This window comes from Bactrocera tryoni, chromosome 2 (genome assembly GCF_016617805.1).
Source record: "Bactrocera tryoni isolate S06 chromosome 2, CSIRO_BtryS06_freeze2, whole genome shotgun sequence".
In the NCBI taxonomy this organism is placed as follows: Eukaryota; Metazoa; Arthropoda; class Insecta; order Diptera; family Tephritidae; genus Bactrocera; species Bactrocera tryoni.
The window spans coordinates 54760103-54773230 of record NC_052500.1 but is presented as its reverse complement, the minus strand read 5'-3'; the positions used below and the strand labels follow the sequence as shown (position 1 = coordinate 54773230).

Sequence of the window (13128 nt, the reverse complement as noted above, 5' to 3'; positions counted from 1 at the left end):
CCAATCATGTGAAATTAATTCGACCGGATGTTCGAAAATGCCCATTTTATTCATTATAGACACAGAGAGACACTGTTATGATTACAACAGTTATCTAATTTTCATTGAGATAACTTTGATATTGGCCGATAAATGCTGTGTAAAGCCACCGCAAATTCGAAAATCTTTATCTTGGGTATATGGGAAGGGAAGTACTGACCGGATTAAACAAATTTTTGAGATTATCAGGAAAGGCTTCTCTGCACATTTCAATTTTAAACAACACACTTTGACCGATATTTTCCATAAAAGTCAACTATTGCCACTGGGTTTTACCGGAAAGTAATAAGACTAAGACGATTTTATTATCCACAGATCTTAATACATTTAAAATATGGGCAATTAAACGAATACATAGGCGACGATCTGTGTTCAAAACTTTGCGCACATGAGTCACATTTTCGGTGTTTGTCGAAGTCCCAGGTCTCCCATCACGGTCTTCATCAGCGACCAATTCCCGGCCCTCCAAAAAGGATTGGTGCCACCGAAACACACCACTTCTTGCTAAAGCAACTTCTGGATAAGCCGGTTAGATCCTATGAAATGTCTTTGTCGCAGATTTATCGAGTTTTGAACAGTATTTGATCACGTACTTCTGCTCTAACGAACGGTGCATTTTCGGCTTGCACCACTCACAAAGTTCTAGATATATTTCCTGGTGTTTTATTTATATACCGAACGTGAACGAATTAGATAAAGGAAACTTAAAATTTGGTTATATGGGAAGTTGGCGTGGTTGCACTGTGGCATAAGATTATCCGGAGTATACTCGTATTACGCTACGAATTAGATTGATATCGGCCGAGTAGGTCACGAGAATTAGATTTTCATCAAAATGTGGGCGGGCCACACCCATCGTTCAAAGTTGATACCGGCTCCTATAACGTCTTTCTGTACCATCTCGATTAAAAAACTTAATAAGTCTCACGCATTTACTGATTAATTTTAAACAGAACCCATATATGGGGGTGGACTTGGTTATCGTTGGATTTCACCTATTTTCACATTTTCATAAAAGGGGTTTGACAGGGTTTGTCTCGTGCAAATTTGTGATATAGAGCTTTATTGGCTTTGAAGATATGTCCATTAAATTTATTAGGGGTGATGCCACGCCTACTTTTTAAAGATTTTCAAACTGCAGGTTTCCCTCCTTATTGTGAATCGTTGCGCTAATTCGAGTTCTGTACCTTAATTTACCGTTTAGTAATATCACTTTATACATTTTAGATTAAAGACGTTTAGTGGGCGTAGTAATGGTCCGATTACTCCCATCTACAATATCAAAAATCTTATTGTGCCAAGAAAGAAGTCTACCAAGTTTCATTAAGATATGAATTTTAACCTGTTATTGCTTGATAGACGTACAAACGGACAGACAGTCACCCGGATTTCAACTCTTCTCGTCATCCTGATCATATGTATATAACATATTTTGAATAATATATCTATCTTATTTAGTTTTATGTAATTGGATTTTTCTAGCCCATTGAATACAAAATTCGCGTTATTTTCTGAACTAATCTCGTATATTCCTTGAACCGTCATGGTACCCAGGCAATATAAAAAAGGCCCTTTTGGTATATATAAATTGTTCTCTAGATCTGAAAAATTGCCAGTTAATAGTAGGCCTTAGGAGCTGTGTCGTTCTACTTGTATAATTGTATATAACTCGGACTTACAGTTTGCAACTACAGTTTTAATAAAAGGATGCTTTGCTTAAAAAAACATAAAATTTTTTTAACTTTCTTAAAACTTAAAGAAAGATGGTCGTTTCAAATAAATTAGAATTTCTAAAAAAACTTCAAACGTAATTATTTAAGGTAACGTTATTACAAATAAGGCACAAAAAATTTGCTCCGAGATTAAAAGTTTCTGTCAAACAGCCAGACCTTCCAATATGAGACAATTTTTTCGCTAAACTGTTATACACCTATACTGCAGGTCTAAGTTTTCATAAAATTTGACAAGAACCGCTTAAATGACAATAACTTCATACAAAGCATGTGTATATGTTTATGTTATATATAACAATGCTTTTAAATAAACCCGAATCTACCCAATTCACCTCCCTAACATTAAAATGCACAATGAAGCCCTTATTAAGATTATAAAAGCGAAGTGTTAAAGTTGCTAAATTATTTTTAAGCACAAGCAAAAATGGTGAAAATTTTAAAAGGTCGAAATGAACAAAAGCAACCAAAATGTACTAATAAACCAGCAAGCATATATTCATTAGCATATAAGTATATTAGGGTAGTACTACTTTTTGTAGATACACGACTTATACTACTCTTATTGGCTATTTATGGTAAGCACATTCACACATCGCGCAAGCTAGATTTTTATACACTGTGTTTATGAACAATACGGCCCTCCATTAACCACTAAAAAAGTAATTTGGTGTTAAGGAATCGTTTCTATAGTTATATTTAATTCTATTCATACTTCGTTCGCAAAATAGTGTAGTCGGACTAAGGAGGGAAGAAACAAAAACAAGTAAATACGGGTGTAACCAAAACTACTTTCAAAGATCAAGGAAAGCCTGTGGAAAGCTTGACAACAACAGAAATTATCGCACTGATTTCATCGATTTAAGGCAAAAGGATACACAGTGTTTAGAAAAATTGTATTTTATCTATGATTTTAATATTAATATCTCATATGTATTCATTATTTTATGTTAAATATATAGGCAGAAGTTATAGTTCGATTTTGACAATATGATGTAATATCGTGACGGCACCATTTGTGCAAAGTTTTGTTGTGGTTACTTCATAGATTTCTAGGTTGTTTAATATTTTGAAAGCGAAAGAAACAGGTGGGATTTAAAAGTTTGTGGAAGCGGAATTATGCGTGGCTGTCATCCGATTCCGCCCATTTTCAAAGTATGTTGTTGTGGGAATGTTTAGGTAACCACACAACCAATATTTGGTTGAAATTAGTCAAGCAATCCCTGTGATTTTGCATTTCGTCTAAAGATGGCAGTTTTTATGTCCATTAGCTATTTTTTATAACTACTCCAAAAAACTCCTCCTTACAAATGACTTTGATAATTGGCGTTCGCCAAATGTGCCATGCCAAAAGACACCACCCTAATCCCTTTCATATGTACTGCAGATGTGTAGATATGTAATGCTGCAACTTTATTGAATATTTTTGCAAGCGTTAATGAGATTAATAAAAAAAGCAGAATTAAATTTATTTAAAAAAGGAAAGGAAAAAGTTTCAAACTTTAAATGGGCGCTGAAAACATTAAACGGTTTGGGGTTGGACGGTAGCTTTCATAGTTGTTGTTTTTACGTGGTGCGAGCCACATTGTTGTTAGTAATATGTTTCTTGAAATTAGGCAGCTTCAAAGAAGCATTAAACCAAACAATTATGATATTCCAACTACACTAACGAAACCGTAGCAAACAAAGTAAAATATGTGGAAGCGAAAGAGAGCGATGGGTTCGGGTACAAAACGTAAAATAGGCAAGGTATACAAAAAATAATAAGAACAGCAAAAGCGAGCACTTGAGCCATTTAAAATGAGTTAAAATGTAGCATTCTAAAGCGCCAGAGTATATGCTACGTTTCTGGTCCGCGCTATTTTGCTGTAGTGTGTTTGTGTGTTTTTGTCGCCAAGTATTGGCAGCGAAGAATTGCTTATGTATTTATGTAGTTCTTTATATACATATGTGTAGGTTCGCGTTGTACATAACTTTAGTGTGTTCATTTGCTGTTTCAAAATTGTCGAAGAGAGTAATACTTTAGACGCTTAACCGACATCTGGCGCCATCTAACATTTAGTTATTCTGAACTACTTCATCAAATTGTATATTGAGCTACTTATTGACATTCTAGGAATACTAAAAGTACTGGGTTTGGTATTACCTCTGCTTAGACTTGTCTAGAAGTGTTACTGATTTAGCCAATTTGTTCGTTTTTTCGTTGCCGAGCATGTTCCTGTCACCGGTTATCCAAACAAGGGACAAGTGAAGTTTACCTGCCCTAGAGCTTAAAAACTTCCCACATTTGTTTTCTAGGTTGGAATTAATCTTTGCTGACGACAAAGCTAATAATGCTACCTGGCTATCTGTTAATATGGTGGCATTATGTTCCCTCCCGTAGTTATTCGGTACAACTTCATATGCTTCTTCTATGTCTGGTTCATCCGCTTGATAAATGCTAGCTAAGTTTAGTAGACGGATAGAGAAATAATTATCAAGGCCCACAACATTTGTATAACCCGAAGTCCAATAAACACCCGTCGATAAAGATTTATACAGTATCACTACTAAACCTCTTCTCCATTCCCCTTTTATGTTTGAACTTTAAACTAGCTCTTGGAAGCTTGGTCGAGTCTACTTTTGAAGGCTTCTTCTCTGCGAACATAACTCTACGAGGGACATGTGGACTTGGCGAAGTGAAAGGAGAAATTAAGCCTTTTCAGCGTCTATAGACTTTAAAATAGCTTCAAGCTATTTTTCTTCAAGAAGAGTAGACGCGGAAACTACTTCTGGTGATTAACACATCTTGACGAAACTCTTCCCCCCCGAATGGGAGGAAATAGAGTGAACCGTTAGCGAACATGTGACGGACCTGCAGGAGAGAGGTAGATTTATTAGAAGCGACTAGAGGGAGAAATGTAAAAATATTGAAACAGTAATTTTGTGTAATGGAAATTGGAAATAATGCAAAATATGTAATCCTAAAATTGAGAAGTGGGCGTGGACTTCGGAGATACCAAAAGTACAAATATTCAGAAATGCATCACAGGCATTAATGATAAGTGCATCAAAGGGGCGAGATGAGTCCAAGTAAGAGAACAAAGACACTCATATAATAGACGCACGCCCACTTATAGGTGGTAGTTTCAAGGGCTCCTGCATAGCCGACAACACCCAAGACCCACTGCTGAGCACATTTCCAATGCCACATTGTTGTCCCCACTACAGTAGTAGCAACAGTAGGAGCATTGACTTCGCTTGGTGCTTGTTGTGGCATCGTACTCGACGTTCGACGTACTCTAAGTACTTGTTGTGTGATATAAAATGGGAAGCTGCTACATTGTCTGACCGCCCGTTAATTTTCCTGACCAACAACAACCTTTTTCGCAGTATTTGTCTACTTGCCGACTTCGCCAGCCTGTCTCACATTTATATTTAACGACACTCGCTCGATTCCACCCGCCAATCAACAGTCCGTACCTTCGGTGCCATATCCAAATAACTCAGGGGAGCCGCCTACGGCGAAAGTTTGGTTCAAGTGGTTATTGATTGAATTTGTTCGAGACTGACTCTGGCCGCGCGCCTCAGCTCCAAGCGCTTCCTTCATGTCGACTGTATGTAATTGTTGCTTTTATAGTCAATCTGTCGCTACTGCTTTGTATTTGAATTTTTATGTTGGGGACAGTTACTTCGCTTTTTGTACGAGTACAGTTAGTATTATGCATTGTTCAAGCTGTGTCTTATGTATCTAGTAAAGTGTTAGTGCTTGCGCTAGAGACTGACACATTGTTTTGTTCTAAGTTTGTGAAATTTCGTGACCACTTTTTTTTGCATTAGAGGGTGCACAGACTTTAAGTTAACAACTATTAAATATTTATAAACGAATATTATATTAATGAACATTCCTTCCACTGTTTTTACGCATATATGTATACTAACTTATTTCTTTATTACTTTTTTACAAATTCAATTAAAGAATACCGATTTTCTTTGCAAGATATTTTAACGTGGCTTAGATGCCTATAACAGTAGTTGCGTTTCTTGTATATTTGCTTTATTTGACAAGAATGCTTGAGATCATTAGAATTATAGATGTCGTTGCAGTCGTATGTCTCCAGTGCTACCCCAATCACATTGTATCATATCATATACTTTTGGAAAGGTGAGCTTTTAAGCTTCATTCAGCCATAAAAATTAAACTCGGGAAAGTTACAGCTAATCAAAAACGTGTGGAAATAATGAAGATATTCGCTATGTTTTGAAATTTTTGTACGGAAGAGGGAAGAATGTCACGCAAGTCATCAATTAAGTTTGCGAAGTTCACGGAGACGATGCTGTATCAGCTCGTGTAGCACAACAATGGTTCGCCCTCTTCCGTTCTGGAAATTTCGAGATTTCGATTTATGCTGATGGAATAATGTATCTAGAGGAAAAATGACAAGATGTGTTGGACCAAATTGGTACATAATTATTTATTTATTTATTATTATAAATATAAAAAAAATATGTTGAAGTTTGATTAGAAATACGAAAAGACTTCGAGTACCCAATATATATGTACATAACTAAGGTTAGATTAGGTTCGATGGCTGATGCAGAGATCGCACTTACAGTACTATATCTAGTCGCTTGTGATGCCATGAAATCAGATCTCCGATGTTAACAGTCAGGAAAAAGGCTTGTGACCAATAAAAAATTTACTCAAGCTTTTAATTTTTATTCAAATTATATGTTTGAGATATCTGAGATATCTAACTAGCTATGCCCAGTACAATCGCTATACAATCAACAAGAAAGTGTTGAGATGTTTTTACCGCGATGCGTAGAGCTCTTGCAGATTGCGTCAGGTAAGACCTTATAGATAGAAGGCATCCCGCTGGGAAAATGACCAGCTAGAACCCCAGAACTAGAGATTTCAATCTTGAATCAAAAGAATTTCGCGATTGCGCCTACATCGATGCTAGCCCAGCGCTAAGCAAGTTCCCGCGAAATCCAGTTATACAGTAGTAGCACAAGGAGGTTTATTTCCTTAAGTTTTTTCAGCAGGTTGTTGACGACCAAGATCCATAGAAGAGAAGCCCTTTGAAAATAGTACATTTCTGAAATTTCGCCTAACTTAATTACACAACTTCGCAGCATAGTAAAAGCCTGGCAATAGTGGAGAAAGTAACAAGAAGTTTCTACTTAGCCTTCCTGGAATCGAAGCTCTGGTTAAGAGCGTCCGACCAAATATTTTGCCATACCGCGTGTGAACCTATTTAACAGCGACCACTCAGAACACCTTTGTGGCGAGATTACCTTTGCCAAGAGCAAGTCTGAGCCAGAATATGCCCCAGTCGCACATGCTCTGGTTGTCGATCATCGCTTGGCCCGAGTTCATTGTAGGTACATAGGTCCATAAGATGAAATTGGGTTAAGACTGCCCTGCCTAGAAAGCTCATCGCATACAAGTCTAATATGCAGGAAACTTGCTGCTACTACTAACAAGGTCATGCCCACCTTGACTACTTTTGAACGCACAGTCAGAGAGCTCAAAGTTGGCTTTTGGAGCGAATGCACACCTCTTTGAAGAATGCTGCATTTCGGAGTAGTACATCGTCTACTACCTTGAAGGCAGCCGACTCCACTTGAAAGACGCCACAGTAGTTTGGTAGTGTGAAAGTGTACTTAATGGGGAGCTCCCAACAGAAAATTTAACATCCTACCCTCCCTCTTAACTTCGATACACCCGCGAAAAGTCTTCTCTCCAATGCCTTTGTTCTGTACAGAAATCTCTCGTGGAGATCTGAGAAAAGAAGGAACCAACGGGAGAAGGTTCCATGTTGCAGGGATCTAGATTATATGCGATGAAATCGAAATAGAAGCCGCCATAATAACAAAAAATGCATAGTCAAATAACCCAAGGATGGAATAACTGTTCTTATTTTAGATCTCCTGCAACTTTGGATGAAACATATAAAGGCAACTGTTATAACGGAAATAGAGAAAAAAAGGTGTGAGAGTTAAAAAATAAAGAAAGTTTTCATAAAAGTTTTGCACGACTAACTGTAACCGCTGTCTAAGTTTGAGACAGAATAAATCTTACCTTTGATATCGAGGTGATGGGATTATTGTCCTTGTCCAGCCATTCGACATTCGGCGGTGGATTGCCATGCGCTATGCAATCGGCAATCCTGCCGCCATTATTGGTGAATTCGATGCGCGATGGCGGCTCATGCGAGAAATTAGGTCCTCGAGTGTTAAAATAAATGGAAGCATCTGAAAGAACAAAAACAAAAAATAAATAAGGTAAAAAAGGAATAAATAAGTGCAAAGCACCAGGTTATGTATCAATTTGCCAGATTGTTTATATGTGCATATAAAGTTATATGATGGCAATTTACAGATAAAGTGCCTAGCAGTAAAAGATTTTATTTGTATGTGCTAGAAATTAACGTTAAATGCGATAACTGGTGATGCTAACAGTAGATAACCAAAGAAGCACTTCAAGCCGGACAGCTGTTAAAATCCCACCAGTAATAATGCAGCTAAATGCTTATAAATCAGGCTGCAATCATGCCCAAGCCACGTAGATATTATCTCTCGTTTATCTTTTACAAATATTTTTTCTATTTACACTATTTATACTCTCTTCGTTTCTTTCAACTGTTTGCATAAAACCTTTTTATATGCTTTGCTTTACTGTCGCTTTGCTTTCAAGTATTAGCAGCAGTGCCGCTCACAACGTTTCAGGCAGTTTGTCTTGCCTCTTTGGAAAATCTACCAGCAGAACACTTTCGCCGAGTTCTTTATAATCTTAACAGCAATGAAGGCGCTGCCGTTGCCGCTTTTGTACCAGAAAGACCTTTCAGAATGCCCGAGCAAACAGTTGTCGGAATTGGCAAGGGTTTGTCTATGCTCCACAACGTCGTTACTTGTTTGTTGGATTGGAAAAATGTCCGGATAAGTGTTTGTTAGCGGCAATGGTATGAGATGACAGGGGTTGGAGGCAACAAATGGATAAAAGGTGTCTGTTTTAGACATGTGGGTTTTCAAAAAGAAATAAAATGCATATAATTTAATATCATGGCCGAGAAATAGCTATATTATAAAGATAAGGATTACATTTTAAAAATAAATAAAATGTTCCATAAAATGAATGGGCACTGCTCTAATTGTTGCGCGCGGATGGGCGCATTCTGATTTTCTTTGATACTTTGCTCAACAGCAGCAATAGCGTCTTCGATGCTAGAGACCACCAGAATAAACGTGGTATGAAACCGATTCATAGTAGCTCAGAATAACGATTCCGCTGGGCAATTAGCCGGCTTAATATTGAGCATAGTACGATAACCGAAATATCATTTTGGTAAAAAATGTTCACAATTTCCAAATATTGTTCCGGAACAAGTCTGTTCATTTTTAAATAGCAAGAGAAAAATGAGCTGTCAAAAAGACCACCTACGAAAAAGTATCAAATAATTGAAAACCACACGTCTGAAAAACCACCCCTTATAAAGACTCATCGCCGACATTTGTTGGAGACACATGCTATGTAACAAACCGCAATGGGTTTAAGTGCATCGTTTACAAATCTTTCTTGCGATTCCCGTGCAAGTTGCAGGTCTAGTCGCAGACACATTCAAGTAATTACACCCTTACATTTTTTAACTCCAACTCCGCTTAAACTAACGGCCTAAAAGTCGCACGAGCAAACAGGAAATTGCAGGGAACAAACTCAATAAAGCCTCGACGTTCTGCAACAGTGCGACTTGCAACACATGCAGGATGTTTCATAGAAACCATATAAAGTGTCGTAAATATGTGTTGCACAAAATTACTGAATAAGGTGGTGCAAAGCTCGAGCGAATGCCAACACTAAATACTGTTACTGCATTTATACTCTGCTGATCTCGACATGAAGGGGTCGGCTAAGAAACAATGTATATTCATCTATTTCAATGCAAATCGCGATTATCGTCTTCGGAGTAAATTATTTTCTTCTGAATTTAAGCCCAAAAAATGTTAATCAAAATGTTTATTTTAAACCGAAATAGACTCAAATTTCTGCTAGGAATTTATTGTGAAGGTTCCAATTGACTGATTGCATAAACAATATATTATACATATGAATGGCAATAATTCTATCCCCTGACTTGTATAAAGAATAACAACTATTTTTCTTTTAAAGTGGAGTTGGGCTTTGTTGTTATTCTTCTTCTTCTAATTTTTCATCAAAGAGATTCTAACAAGTTTTATAATTGTAAATTCGAACTTTCTTTGCGAAGTAGACTGTTTTTGGAAACGCTTTATTTTAAAATATCAGACAAAATAAGTAATTTAATCCGTTCAGAGCAAGACTGTAAAAGTTAACGTTCTGCAAACTTTAAGACAACAGTTATGGGTTTGGACTTCATATACATATGTATATTAAACTTCTTTCCATGACTACTATTAATCCCTTCGTATGCCGCTCTTTATAGGATATATGTATTGAATAAAGGAGCTTCAATTCTGTAGGTACTATTAGAATAGTGGAAGCACAATGTGAAAAATTATATTGATACTGATCATAGTCGCCATTGGCATCGCTCTGGCACATAAATAACTATTTTCGATGACAATTCTTTCTCGGTTTTGGTGCTCATATTATTAATATAAATAGATAGCCTATCTGGTAAAGTTTGTTATGTTCTCATGACGATATACACCCTGTCAAGAAAGTATCGGGAATTCTTTATTTGAATCTCCCTCTAACTTTTTCCTAGGATGGTACCACTGTCCTTAATTATGATGCCAAAAATTAGCGCGATATATCAACCAGTGTGTTTACAGCAGCTGTTTATGTCAATCGACCTTAGTAGTGTTTGTCGAATTTTACAATGACCGAAAAAATTTATTAACGTATTTGTGTTAAATTTTGTGTTGCGAACGAATTTTCGTGTGCCGATACATTGAAAATGTTGCAGAAGATTTTTGGTGAAGCTGCTAATCTGCTCTATTAAAAACGCGTACTTACGAGTGGTACAGAGCATTCAAGGAGGTTCGGGAGACCGTCGAAGACATGCCTCGTTCTGGACGGCCTTCAACGAGTGTGACCGATGATATCGTAGAAAAAGTGAAGGAAAGTTTGCCTAAAATAGCCATATGAGCTTGAGAGAGATTGCTCATAAATTGGTGATGTCACACGAAAGCGTACGTACGATTATGCATGAAAAATTGGGCACGCAACGTGTTGCTGCAAGACTTGTTCCGATAGAGTTGAATTTTCTTCAAAAAAGGTATCGAGAGCAGATAGCTGCAAACATGCTGGATCGAACCAACTCGGATCCCACCTTCATAGAACGCATAATTACTGGTGACAAGACATGGGTCTACGAATATGGCGCACTTACGAACCAGTAATCATCCGAATGGCGGCCCAAAGCCGCGTCAAAGCTGAAAAAATCACTCTAAAGCCGATCGAGAGTGAAGATAATGCTCATTGTTTTCTTCGATATTCTTGGTGTCGTTCACTATGAATACGTTCCAACTGATCAAACCGTCAACAAAGAGTATTATCTTGGTGTTATGAGGCGCTTACGAGACGCTATCTTTCGTAAACGTAAGAGTTTGTGGGCCAACAATTCTTGGATTCTTCATCATGGTAACGCACCATCGCAAAAAAACCGTCATTGTGAGCGAATTTTTGGCCAAACACTCAACAAATGTCATTGAGGAAGCACCGTATTCACCTGATATCCTCCCTGTGACTTTTTCTTATTCTCCACACTGAATTATCCACTTCGAGGAACACGCTTCGACTCAATTAAAGACATCAAAACAAATTCGACGCGAGAGCTGAAGGCCATCCTGGAAAGTGCCTATAAAAAATGTTTGGACGACTGGAAGAAGCGTTGGCATCACTCCAAATGGATGTTAGTTTGAAGGCGGTAAAATAAATTTGGATGATGATTACATAAATTTCCCGAAAAACAATTCCGGTTAAAGAAACTCATTTTTATTAAACTCAGTGTTTGTGATCAGTATTTGCTATGTTGTAGTATGATGCAATGAAAACTAACTAAGTCAGTCATCTTTACCTTTAAAGGAAGGTGGATGTAGTCATACGATCCGACCTTTGCAAATGATCGTCATTGCTCTTATCGTATCATTTTCTTATGATATTAACCCTTAACAGTGCTGAAAAATAACGCTATGCAGGCGTCAAACTGTTTCGTAGCCTTTCTTTTGAGTTTATGTGAATGACCTTTTGGTTCTCAATAAAATGGTTTTACCCTATCTAATATGTTACCCGATCATAACAACAAACGTCAAACGGAAACTTACAACACTTTCTCCCTTTCTCTGCATGCAAGTAGAAGTCGGAAAACAAAAAAGTTAAATCACAAATGTGCCTTTGGTATTGGTTTTGTTAAGGTGGAGGCGAAATTAAACTGAAACCAAGAAGATGTAATTACTGCCGCTCCACCAATACAATAACTTTTAGACTCCTTTGTCCCCTTCTTCTTATCCGGTTTGTTTCAAGCAAAGGGGTTTGGAGATTACATTGACATCAACGCTGATGCTGCTGATGAAGACAATGTTGCTGATGGTGTCACTTTTGAGTCAGGGAATCAAGAGCAAAAAGGCAAGAAAATATAGCGTGATTGGTGAGTGTGACAGCGCTGACGGTAATTGCAAACTTGCACAGCCCATTGAGTTTGAGTTTTTTACACTTATGTTGATACCAAGGAGGGAATAATGTGATAGTGTGGAAGGTTAGGTGCCGGTGGCACTCACAGATTCAGTTATGTGTTTGTGGTTTTACTTGACACAGAGATATGTAGTTAGTACTGTGGAAATAGGAATACTGTTGTTAGAAACTTTAACGGTCCGATATGTTTCGAGTGTACATCTAAAGGGCTATGAACATGAAAAAATAAACTGCTTATTTGTGTAGATATTCGATTTTGAACTTAATAGTTTCTATGGAGATTCTTATCCTAAAATTTCTTATAAAAAACTGTGCTAATGAGAAAATTAATTCTATGTAAAAAGTTTAATATATTTATTTTTATTGACCATTTTACAAAATAGCAAAACTAGTTTTAAGATAAATATAAAAACAAATATATTCAAATTTGTAAGCATTTATTTAAAAAATATTTATAATTACAATAATTAAAAGTTGACCCCTATGTATCATCACAATAATAATGTTTCAAATGCTTGGAAGAGATTATTGTTTTTTCTTTCATGAAATGTTGTATCCAAGTGATCATCTCAAATATTAATAATAGTTAAATTACCAGGCCTTACGCTAATATCGGGTGATTTTTTAAGAGCTTGGTAACTTTTTTTTAAAAAAAAACGCATAAAATTTGCAAAATCTCATCGGTTCTTTATTTGAAACGTT

The 13128-nt window shown here is 36.9% G+C and overlaps 1 pseudogene; it reads right to left on the bottom strand.

The window, feature by feature from the left end:
- The window catches only part of LOC120768761, a 29678-nt pseudogene extending 21665 nt beyond the window's left edge, over positions 1-8013 (bottom strand).
- Positions 8014-13128: the final 5115 nt, after the last annotated feature.